Here is a 12,729-nt window from a genome sequence, read left to right as displayed (position 1 = left end):
TAAAATAATTTTTTATGGGCATATAGTCTATTTACAATGTTGTGTTAGTTTCAGGTGTACAGCAAAGTAAATCATTTAGACATATACATATAGCCACTCTTTTAAAGATTCTTTTCCATATTGGTCATCACAGATCACTGAGCAGAGTTCCCTGTGCTATACAATAGGTTCTTGTTGGTTATTTTATGTATAGTAGTGTGTGTATATAAGTCCCAAATTCCTAATTTATTCCTCTCCACTCCTTTTCCCCTTTGGTAACCATAAGTTTGTTTTCTGTCTATTCTGACATGATCCTTTATTTTAACATTTCCCCAAAATGTGTCCTTTGGAAAACTACTTAAAGTTTCGTTTTTAAGTTCCTTTAATTTAGGAAGTACAGTGCACTATATTCACTTATTAGAGTTTCCTGAGTCTACATTGACATATTAAAAGTTCTTTAAAAAAAAAAAAAAAAGCCAAGGATATCCCTGGTGGTCCAGTGGCTAAGATTCTGCACTCCCAATGCAGGGGGCCTGGGTTCGATCCCTGGTCAGGGAACTAGATCCTACCTACATGCCATGACTAAGACCCAGTGCAGCCAAATAAATATTTTAAAAAGCACCAGTAAAGAAACCTATTTCAGTTTGTTTAGCCCAGTATTTCCCAAACCTATGGAATATGGAACCTTTCTCTGATGCTTAACACCTGTTGACATTCCATGGAAACACTGCTATATGTAACTTTCTGACGGGATGATAACAAGGAGCTGTCTCAGAAACTGTATTTTCATTAAAGTTTCACTGGCTTCATTAAGAGGATGACATTTCTGAGTTTCTAGCCTTTTTTTTTATCAAAACCTCTCTGGCTCGTTTTTGTTGTTGTTCAGTCTCTTAAGTCATGTCCAACTCTTTGTGACTCCATGAACTGGGGTCGGCATGCCAGGCTTCCCTGTCCTTCACTATCTCCCAGAGTTTGCTCAAACTTCTGTCCATTCAGTTGGTGATACCATACAACCATCTCATTTTCTGTTACTCCCTTCTCCTCTTGCCCTCAGTCTTTCCCAGCCCCAGGGTCTTTTTGCAGTGAGTCAGCTCTTCGCATCAGGTGGCCAAAGTATTGGAGTTTCAGCTTGAGCATCAGTCCTTCCAGTGAATATTCAGGGTTGATTTCCTTTAGGATTGTCTCGTTTGATCTCCTTGTAGTCCATGGGACTCTCAAGAGTCTCCTTCAGCACCACAATTCGAAAGCATCAATTCTTTGGTACTCAGGCTTCTTCAGAGTCCAACTCCCACATCCTTACATGACTACTGGAAAAATCATAGCTTTCACTATACCAACCTTTGTAATGATTCCTTGTGCCATGAGGTAGTTGTTGGGGATTGCGGGGGCCGGGGGGAGGGCTCATATTTTGTAGGCAGGGGCCCACTGGAGCCACCCAAATGTGAATGAGCCTCCCAGGCTTGTATCACAAGGGCCTCAAGGTGAAATTTCAGCTCACACAGTGTAGTTAGTATCCAGTGTCTCCCTCCGTAAACCCTGACCTTGGATTTGGTAGATATAAACTTCCCAACTTATTTCCATACAATGACCCAGCTGGCTCTAAAGATAGGCTATGATGTCACCAGCTATCTGTAGTCACTCCCTAATTAATACCTGGCCAATGACTACCTGACTCTTTGTTCTAAATTGGGACTGCATGTCACTGTTATCCCTCAACTGTGGGGAACCAAGCCAGGGCACAGGGCCAGAGCTGCCAGAAATTTGGGATCATCCGAGGTCTTCAGCAGTAGAATAGAAGTAAGAGGCAGCATGTGGGCCTCGTGTACAGAAGGCCTATGGGAGTCCTGGGGCCTACTGGACTTGCAAGCGTTTAGGAAAGTAGTCTGAGTAGCTTCTAGAAACAGGAAGTCAGTCTGGCTGAAAGCCTTCACCTACACAGTCGCAGGCAGGAGTTTCCTCCTCCCCCCACCACAACCCTTGCTGATGGAACTTTCTTCCCAAATTTGCCTTTCATAGGAATTACTCCAGGCACTAAACATGCAGCTTTCCACACCCCACCCCTGAAATGCTAAATTGGTCCATTTAATAAATATCCTGAGTGATCTATATGATGAGTTTGGGAAACACTACCCTAGTTATTGCAGGCTCAGTCCATTCCTCCAAGTACTTTTGTTTCCTGTTGAGGAGGAACAGAAGATGCCACCCCAGAGTATTCAACTTTGGCATGTGGATTATTTTGAGCTAAGAACAGTCAGGACCCAAGAGACTCACAAAGAGCTTTTTACCTTCCCTTACCTGACTAAAAGAATTTAAATAGAGGGCATGTACCAGGAAGACAAACCTAGACAACATATTAAAAAGCAGAGACCTCACTTTGTCGAGAAAGATCCATGTAGTCAAAGCTACAGTTTTTCCAGTAGTGTGTAAGTATATGAAACTTGAACCATAAAGAAGGCTGAGAGCTGAAAAATTGATGCTTTCAAATTGTGGTGCTGGAGAAGATTCTTGAGAGCCCCTTGGACAGCAAGGAGATCAAACCAGTCAACCCTAAAGGAAATGAACCCTGAATATTCATTGGAAGGACTATTGCTGAAGCTGAAGCTCCAATTCTTTGGCCACCTGATTCGAAGAGCCAACACATTAGAGAAGACCCTGATTCTGGGAAAGATTGAAGGCAGGAGGAGAAGGGAGCAATAGAGGATGAGATGGTTGGATGGCATCACCAACTCAATGGACATGAGTTTGAGCAAGCTCCAGGAGATGGTGAAGGGTCAGGGAAGCCTGGCATGCTGCAGTCCATGGGGTTGCAAAGAGTCAGACATGACTGAGTGACTGAACAACAACAAACATTAGACCAGCCAAAGAAGCTAGAGGGGAAGAAGGGAAAAACTTTCTGTCCCTATACTGTCAATTCATTGTTTGGTCTGTCTTGGGATCCCATGAGGGTCTTGTGTTCTATCAGAAGAAATGGCGAGGACCTTACCCTCCTCATCCTCATCTTCTTCAGGGGCTTTGGACTTCTAGCCCCTCTGACTGAGGCCTGTGGCTCAGCCTCCAGCTAGAATAAGTTTATGTTTTCTCCCTTTTCTTGGGTTATTGTTCCCCCGCTTGTTTTAATAAGAATCATTTTAGAAGAGGTGGTTGAGTGGACTATTGGTGCCCTTTTGGTGCCTTTTATATTAAACCTGTTCTTTTATATTATCTCTGATTAGCCAGGAGGATTTTTGGAACACATACTATGTGCAGAACTAGGAATAAAAAATGAATTAAAAATGTCTCTACTTTCTGGGACATGTTTGGATTTGAGATAAAGAAAAAAATGCTGGAAATGGATGGTGGTAATGGTTGCACAGCAGTGTTAATGTACGTAATTCTACTGAACTGCACACTTAAATGAGGCATCCCCTCACACCAGTCAAAATGGCCATCACCAAAAAGTCTCCAAATAACAAATGCTAGAGAGGGTATGGAGGAAAAGGACCCCTCTTGTACTGCTGGTGGGAATGTAAATGGGTATAGCCACTATGGAAAACAGTATGGACATTTCTTAAAAAAACTAAAAATAGAGTTGCCATGTGACCCAGAAGTCCCACTTCTGGGCATATATCTGGAGAAGACGAAAACTCTAATATGAAAGATACAGACACTCAGTGTTCATTAGCACTATTTATAATAGCCAAAACATGGAAACTAAATGTCCATAGACAGATGAATGGATAAAGAGGATGTGGTATATGTGTGTATATATGTGTGTATGTATATGTATGTATGTGTGTATGTATATATATATATACATACACACACAATGGAATATTACTCAGCCATAAAAGGGTTAAATAATGCCATTTGTAGCAGAATGGATGAATCTAGAGATTATCATACTAAGTCAGAGAAAGACAAATATTACATGATATCACTTATATGTAGAATATAAAAAATTGTACAGATAAACTTATTTACAAAACAGACTTACAGACATAGAAAACAGACTTACAGACATAGAAAACAAACTTATGGTTACCAAAGGGGAAGAGTGGGGATAAATTAGGAGCATGGGATTAACATATACATTACCATATATAAAATAGATAAATAACAAGGATTTACTATATAGCACAGAGAACTATATTCAATATGTTGTAATAACCTATAATGGAAAAGAAAATATACATATATACATATACATATATAAACATGTATCACTGAATCATTTTGCTGTATACCTGAAATAAACAGAATATTGTAAACCAACTATACTTCAATAAAAAATTATGAAAATGGTAAATTTTATATTGTGTATATTTTATCATAATTGGGTAAAAAAATCTTGTTCAGACAAAAATACACCCTAAAACCAACTGAAGAAGACATTTACGAAGTGATAAGCCAGTAAATGTGAAGGAGCATGTGATTTAAAGGGATACTGGCCTGCTGCTGCTGCTGCTAAGTTGCTTCAGTCATTTCCGACTCTGTGCGACCCCATAGACGGCAGCCCACCAGGCTCCCCCATCCCTGGGATTCTCCAGGCAAGAACACTGGAGTGGGTTGCCATTTCCTTCTCCAATGCAGAAAAGTGAAAAGTCAAAGTGAAGTTGCTCAGTCGTGTCTGACTCTTAGCGACCCCATGGACTGCAGCCTACCAGGCTCCTCCATCCATGGGATTTTCCAGGCAAGAGTACTGGAGTGGGGTGCCATTGCCTTCTCCTGAAGTAGACCAAATACTGAAACAGCTTTTGCGCTAGTTTTGAAGGAGGTAAAGAATTGGTAGATTGGAGACTTAAAACAATGAAAGATGTGGCATGTACAAGGAGAACAATAGATCAAATCTAGTGGAAAGCAAGTGTCTAAAGGGAAAGGTCTGTCAAAGAGGCAGCCCTCACACTACCAGCCACCCTGGGCATAGGAAGTGTCCTCTGCGGGGATGAGGTGATGAGAAATTGCAGAGAAAGCAGTGAAAGAAATCTCCACAGGTGGCTGGTGACTGTACTTTGAGTGAGTTAATTTATTTGGATTTCCGGGTGTTAGTTGCAGCACACAGGATCTTTGATCTTCATTGCAGTATGTGGGATCCTTAGTTGCAGCATGTGGGATCTAGTTCACTGACCAGGGATCAAACCCAGATCCCCTGCATTGGGAGCATAGAGTTTTAGCCACTGAACCACTAGGGAAGTCCCAAGACATATTGTCTTGATTCAGAGTGATTTTCTGCTAAGTATTCTGGTAGTATTACTGTGAAGTTACCAAAATGAAACTCCTGTAGAGCGCTGAGGGGTGAGATGTTGGAGAGATGGTTAGAAATGGCCAGAAGAGGTGTACTCAGTTCTGGACCCACTACCCAATCATGCATCTCTGCCATGTGCAGGAGCTGGGAAGGGGCTGGTGGTGGGCTTCCAAGCAGAACCCAACTCTTAGCGGGGAGCCCAGCACAGTCAAGGGGTTTGTGGAACAGACAGAACCACAAACCTGCTGGGCAGCTGTTATGAAACAGGTGGCTTTCAGAAAAGATGTTGTTTATGAGGAGGACCCCAGATTTGTAGGGGGACCTCACTTAGAACAATTGGCAGATGAGCTGAGCTTGATGGGAGGTGGAGATGCTAGGAACCCAAGCCACGGTGGCCTCCAGATGGAGCTGGGAAGAGAGTGGGAGAGGGGCTGTGTCTGATAAGCTCCGCATGCCAGCTGAGCCATCTGGGGCAGGGCTGGCACATAGTAGGCGTTCGGTAAATATTTGCTACATTAAAATGAATTGAAAACCCACTTGTTTCTGTTCTGTACTATTTGCTTTTTGTGTGTTTGTTTTTGTTTTGCCCTTAGTTTTCTAGTGAAGAGTTACTACATTTTTGTAAAGAGAAGATATTTGATTCAGCTAAATTAGGCTAAAAGGGGGTAGATCCACATCTAGAACAGAATGGCCTCCTGGGCGCTGCTAATGGCCACTCTTTCATCCTCACAGGCTCCCTTTCCTCCCCTATGCCTTCCTGTACCCCACCTCTGCTCCTAGGACAGGCTCTTCCTGTGTTCAGATATTGTCTTTCTAATGGCTCCCAAGCTTCCTTTCCCAGCTCCATGCCTACCATGTCTAACTGCCTACTGGACATCTCTTGTTTATTCCTCAGTATTTGCATCTCAGCATGTCCAGAGCTGCACTCATCAGACTTCCCTGGCGACCCAGTGGTTAAGACTCCACGCCTCCACTGTAGAGGCACAGGTTTGATCCCTTGTTGGGGAAGTTCCACATGCCACGTGATGCAGCCAAAAAACAAAACTGAACTCATCACCTCTCCACTCTGACCCACTGCTGCGCTCCCCTCCAGGAGTCCACATACCCTTGAGATGTGTCTTTGTGTGAACAACATCTCAAATTGGACCTCAGTGCCACACATGACTGCACCATCTTCTTAACTCATCCTCAGTCTCGTGTCTACCCCAGACATGACTCTGGAATCTTGCCTCACCTCTCCGAGCCTGCCCCATCCCATCTATTCCAGGTACAAACAGGTAGCTCCCTGTTCTACAGCTGCTGCTAGTCAGAGGCAATTCATCCACACAGCTCCCGCCCCTCTCAGAGAGCTCTAGCAGGCTTTAGAATTCTTTCTGCCCTGTGCTCAGAGGAAGTACAGCTCCTCCTTGGCTCAAAAAATTTCTTGGGTTTTTGGTTCTCCTCCGGAGTCCTAAGTCTCCAGAAAGCCTAGCCAGCGAGTGTGTTCCTACCAGTTCCCAAGCTCCTGGGGCTCTGAGTCTCACATCCACTTCTGTTGGGCACCAGGAGGCTTACAGCAGTGGCTGGCAACCCTGGCTGAGCATTGGAACTACCTGGGGAGGGTTGCTGATGCCTGGCCACCAACCAAACCAATTAAATCATTCTCTCTGGAGGTGGGACCTCGGCACTGGCATCTTGTCATGGCCCTCTGGGTGATTTTAATCCTCAGCCAAGGTTTCGAATGACTGATTTAAAGCATCTATTTCCACTTTCTCTGTCCTGGGGTCTCAAAATTATGCCCATTCTCCAGCTCTCCAGCCTGACCCTTTCAAGTTCTTTTCCAGGAACTTGGAATGACACTTCTACGTTCTTGATTATTGTTCATCCAACAATTCACCCATCTCCTCTGTACCTGGCACAGGGAAATGAATATAACTATATACTCAGAGTGGGCATCTATTATGTGAGGGCACCATCCTGTATCCGTGCACTTTGATTTTCCCAACTCTTTCGTTTCCTTGGAGTGTCTGCTCTGGTCCTACTCCCGGTTCATGCCGTCCTGTGAGAAGCTCACCCCAGGGCTGCATATGACCCAGACTAAGGCAGTAAGGGCATTTCATCCTTCTGGCCACAGCAACTGGCTCAGGGATGGGCCCATGCCCCAAGGCAGGCCAGTCAGGCACAGTGCAACTCAATCCTGAGACTTTGGTTTGAACTGGTTGGGAATTTTCTCATTTCTTGCTGCTTATAAATGTGAGACTAGAGCCAAGAAGAGAGCTTGTCTGAGGATGAGCCTGGGCAGAGCAAGGAAGACCCAGGGAGGGATTCTGCCCTTGAAGGTCACCATCTAGTGGCAGAGGCTCACCTGTTGACAAGTCCCAAAGGAGCAGTGAAGGGGAAGTCAGGGAGCTGGCTCAGGGAGGTGGAGCAGCAGGACTTGAATGTCCCTGGGGGGTGCTGGTAGTGGCCAAGCTGCTCATATGGTCATTCCCATTTTGAAAATTTAATGTTTCTCTTATATTAGAGAGTAGTTATTTTACAATCTTGTGTTGGTTTCAGGTGTACACGAAAGTGGTTCAGTTGTACATGTGTATCCACGTGGGGATTCCCTCGTAGCTCAGCCAATAAAGAATCTGCCTGCAATGCGGGAGACCCGAGTTCAATCCCTGAGTGGGAAAAATCCCCTGGAAAAGGAAATGGCAACCCACTTCAGTATCCTTGCCTGGAGAATCCAATGGACAGAGGAGCCTGGCGGGCTACAGTGCATGGGATCGCAAGAGTCAGACACCGACTTAGTAACTAAACCAGCACTACCACCATTCTTCTTCAGATTCTTTTTCCATATAGGTTATTACAGAGGATTGAGTAGGTCCTTGTTGGATATGTCTTATATACAGCTGCTGCTGCTGCTAAGTCATGTCAGTCGTGTCCAATTCTGTGCGACCCCAGAGATGGCAGCCCACCAGGCTCCCCTGTCCCTGGGATTCTCCAGGCAAGAACACTGGAGTGGGCCGCCATTTCCTTCTCCAATGCATGAAAGTGAAAAGTGAAAGTGAAGTTGCTCAGTTGTGTGCAACTCTTATTGACCTCATGGACTGCGGCCCACGGGGGTTCTCCGTCCATGGGATTTCCCAGGCAAGAGCATATATACAGCAGTGTGTCTATTTTTTCATTAATTTTTATTTGAGTAAAGTTGCTTTGCAGTGTTGTGTTAGTTTCTGCTGTACAGCAAAGTGAATCAGCCGTATGTATACATATATCCCCTCTCTTTGGGATTTCCTCCCATTTAGGTCACCAAAGAGGATTGAGTAGAGCTCCCTGTGCTGTACAGTAGGTTCTCATTAGCTGTCTATTTTATACACAGTAGTGCATATATGTCAGTCCCAATCTCCCCATTCATCTCCCCTATCCATTTCTGGTTTTTCCTCCTTAAATTCTTCGTGGAGGCAGCCAGTGAGGTCCAGCCTCTCCTGGAGGCTGGATTGTTGGATGCTTGATCTCTCTGCTCAGCAGCTGAGCTTCCCAGGGCCCTGCATCACAGGAGATCCCTGGTCCTCCCACCTCATTCAGGCTCCCATCCCTTACTGGAGGCTAATAGAGACCCTTCCTCTCTTTTTCTGGCCTTGGCTGGAACCTTGCCTAGATTCTCCTAACAGACTCTTCTTGCCTCCAGTCTCGGCCCCTCTGGACCATGCTCCCTACTGCTGCCAGAGACTGTAAGATGCTAATCTGATCACACCAGCCTCCTATTTCAAAACTCTCACATGCTCCCTGTGGCTGTCAGAATCAGGTCCAAACTCCTTAACATTCCCCTGAGGTCTTTCACAAGGTAGTACCAACCCACCTCTCCTGCCTGGCCACTTCCTTCTTGTTGTTACTGCTTAGTCGTTAAGTTGTGTCTGACTCTTTGTGACCCTATGGACTGTAGCCCACCAGGCTTCTTTGTGCATGGGATTTCCCAGGCAAGTATACTGGAGTAGGTTGCCATTTCCTTCTCCTGGGCATCTTCCCCAAAATCCACATCTCCTGTATTGGCAGGCGGATTCTTTACCACTGAGCCATCTGGGAAGCCACTTCTTACCACACACTATTGAGCTAAACACATGGACATTCCCTGTATGAGTCATACTCTTTAATGTCCCTGTGACTTAGCAAGTGCTGGTCTATTTGCAGGAATTGACCTTCTCTCCCATACAGCCGTTAAGATCCAGTTCAGGTGTCCCCTTTTTGAAGCCTTCCCCAGATAAAGCCAGTATCTCATGGGACTTTATTCATACCTTGGTTACATTACATTTTACTTAATTGTTTGAGCACATAGATTGTCAGATTGTCTGATCTATGTCAGAATAGGGGCTAAGGTTAAACGAATGAATGAATGAATGCTGTCAGAATCCTGAGGCATCTAGAACAGATAGACTTACCCAAATAGGAAGAGGAGAGAACAAGTAGCAATGTTGGAAACCATTCAGAGCTTGTCTCTCCAAGAGCAGATCCTTGGCTAGATCAGAAGTAGGTGCTGGAGCTGGCATCTTAAGGAGATGGCCCATAGTCTTCTCTGACCCTTAGGTGCCCTTCAGGGACACCCTGAAGCTATGAAGAGCTTTGGACACAGGTTGGCAACATATTACTGGGCAGGAAATGCATGAGCTGTTTCCATACAGTTTCAGAATCTTCAAACCAACTCTACTAAACTTTAAATTACCAACTCTATAAATACCATTATAACAGTATTAATTCAGTCACAATAAAGAATGAAAAGTTTACCCTGGTCCCCGTGATAACCAGTCATAATAATAATACTTGAAATGTATTCAGAATGTACAGTATATTCAATGGACATGAATTTGAACAAACTCTGGGAAATAGTGGAGGACAGAGGAGCCTGGCATGCTGCCGTCCGTGGGGTTGTAAAGAGTCGGACATGACGTGGTGACTGAACGGCAATAACAAATACCAAGGAACTCAGCTAAGCACTTTACATGTTTTCTCATTTCATCTTCCAGTCCAGTGAGGTATCCCCATTTTACAGGTGAGAGAACTGAGGCTCAGAGAGGTTGAACAGCTTGCTAAGCATCACAGAGACAGTCAGTGGCAGGGCTGAGACACAGGCCAAGTCTGTCTGACTCCAGTGTTTGTGCTTCTACCTTGTGTTCCTTCTGCTATCACAACAAATCAGACTTTTCGTTTTCTATACTTCCAAGCCTTGTCATGCAGACTAGTAGCTTTTACCTAATTATAGCTACAGCACAGTGAATATAATAACATGGATGATTTTCTGAATTTAACTTTATATCACAATACACACCCAGTCCATCACCAAGTCCTGTCAAGTCTCCCTCCAAAATACACTGATCTATAATCCACTTCCCTTCCTCTCAGCCCTTGTCTTCTGTCTGGGTTTCTGCTAGAGCTTCTTAACGGGTCTCCCTACTTTCACTCTTGTCTCGTCCTTATCTCTTCTCCTCCCAGTAGCCAGAGTGAGCTTCAAAAAATGTAAACCAGACCATTCTCCAACCTGTCAGTGTGGTTGGATAAATGCCCTTAACCCTTCATCAGGGCCCTGGGGACCGCTCCCATCTCATCTCCTGCCTTGCTAAACTCCGTGCACTCTAACTACACTAACCCTGCAGAATTTCCCAGCCTTCTTCACCTCTGTGCTCCTCTGTCTAGGACCTCTTCCCTCCACCATATCCTGCCCTTTGTTCTTCAGGCCGTTTTTTTTTGTTTTTTTTTTTTTTTAATGTGACCATTTTTTTAAGTCTTTGTTGAATTTGTTACAGTATTGCTTCTGTGTTTTATGTTTTGTTTTTTTGGCCAAGAGGCATGTTGGATCTTAGCTCCCCAACCAGGGATCAGAATCCATATCCCCTGTTCTGGAAGGCTAAGTCTTAACCACTGGACCCCCAGGTAAATTCCCAGGCCTGTTCTTAAATGCTTCCTCAAAGAGGCTATTCCTGACAACCCCTCTCAACCTACATTAGGACCATTTTATTCACACAGATAACAGTTTTTATCAGATAACAGATAAATGTTTCTGATTTTTTAATATTTCCACCCACTCTTATAGTTCCATGATATTATAGAAGTACTTTGTCTCTTTTGCTGAGCACTTTATCCCTAAAACTCATCACAGTACCAGGCACATAGGAGATGATTAATATTTCTTGAAAGAATATTTTTCTATGTTACTATCTAGAAATATAGTACAAATTATATCACAGATATAATCTTAATAGCTGTAAAATATACCTGATCATTACCTGTTTAATTAATGACTTTAATAAGACACTTGTTTCATATGTAGTGGAGAGAAGGGTTAGAAGACAAAAAAGGTGAAGTCCCTGGATTAGCAATACCAGAAATCTGAACACACTAATATTATACATATGCACCGTGAGCCTAATTTTGCTGTTGAAAGAAGAAACATACATGGATTACAGGTTTTGAAATCAATCAACAGCATTGCTTTTAAAAATAGAACAGAATGGAAAATGTCTGAATGCTTTGCAGGTGAGAATTGCTTTGTGTAACTTTCACTTACATATATAATTTTTGTTTCCATTTTGTCTAGGTATAACTGTAGATAAAGTGGAAGTACCTGCCTGGCCACAGTGTAAAATCTGTTTCTTACTGTAGGTTGCAATTTTTTTAAAAAATGGAAAAGCAAGATTTTGATGCATTGCTTTTGGAGTTATGCAGACAATTTCAAGTCCCAGACATTCCCTGGTGAGGTTCTTGTTCAGTGTTCCACACGTTCACCTTTCTGAGATGACCAGTGATTGGACTACTTGCAGGATTCTAGTATACAGGAAACTCCCAAGGCTACTTTCTTTTATTTGGTACCAATTTTAGATTTACAGAAAGGTTGCAAAGACAGCATAGGGAGTTCCTATGTATCCCCAGTTTTCCCCCATTGAAAATTAAAAAAAAAATCTTTTTGGCTGCACTACACAGCATGTGGGATCTTAGTTTCCCAACCAAAGATCAAACCCACACCCCCTGCATTGGAAGGGTGAAGTCTTAACCGCTAAACCATGAGGGACGTCCGTCCCTATTGTTAACATCTTACCTTACCATGGAATGTGTGGCATAAGGAAGAAACCAACACTGATACATTACTATTAACTAAATTCCAGATTTTATTTGGATTTCAAAATTTTTTCTTCTTTCTCTTCCAGGATCTAAATACAGTATTTAGTAAATCATCATGTCATCACCTTGGGGCTTCCCTGGTAGCTCAGACGGTAAAGAATCTGCCTGCAATGCAGGAGACCTGGGTTTGATCCCTGGGTCACGAAGACAGGAAGATCCCCTGGAGAAGGGACTGGCAACCCACTGTAGTATTCCTGCCTGGGAAATCCCATGGACAGAGGAGCCTGGTGGGCTATGACCCCCATGGGGTTGCAAAGAGGCAGATACAACTGAGTGACTAACACTCAGCAGCCAAATACTAACTCATGTCACCTTAGTTTCTTCTGGTCTGTGACAGTTTCTCAGTCTTTTCTTGCTTATCATGACCTTGACAGTTTGGCAGAGTACTGATCAGGAAT

General features: G+C 43.7%; 1 non-coding gene across 1 annotated transcript; it reads left to right on the top strand.

Annotated features, from left to right (window-relative positions):
• The first annotated feature begins 464 nt into the window (after positions 1-464).
• TRNAG-CCC (transfer RNA glycine (anticodon CCC)) lies at positions 465-537 on the top strand. Its single transcript has one exon. It is a non-coding gene; the product is annotated as a tRNA-Gly (tRNA).
• The last annotated feature ends 12,192 nt before the right edge of the window (positions 538-12,729 follow it).

The sequence above is a fragment of the Bos taurus genome, chromosome 21, assembly GCF_002263795.3.
Source record: "Bos taurus isolate L1 Dominette 01449 registration number 42190680 breed Hereford chromosome 21, ARS-UCD2.0, whole genome shotgun sequence".
Lineage (NCBI taxonomy): Eukaryota > Metazoa > Chordata > Mammalia > Artiodactyla > Bovidae > Bos > Bos taurus.
This window is presented reverse-complemented; position numbering and strand designations above follow the sequence as displayed.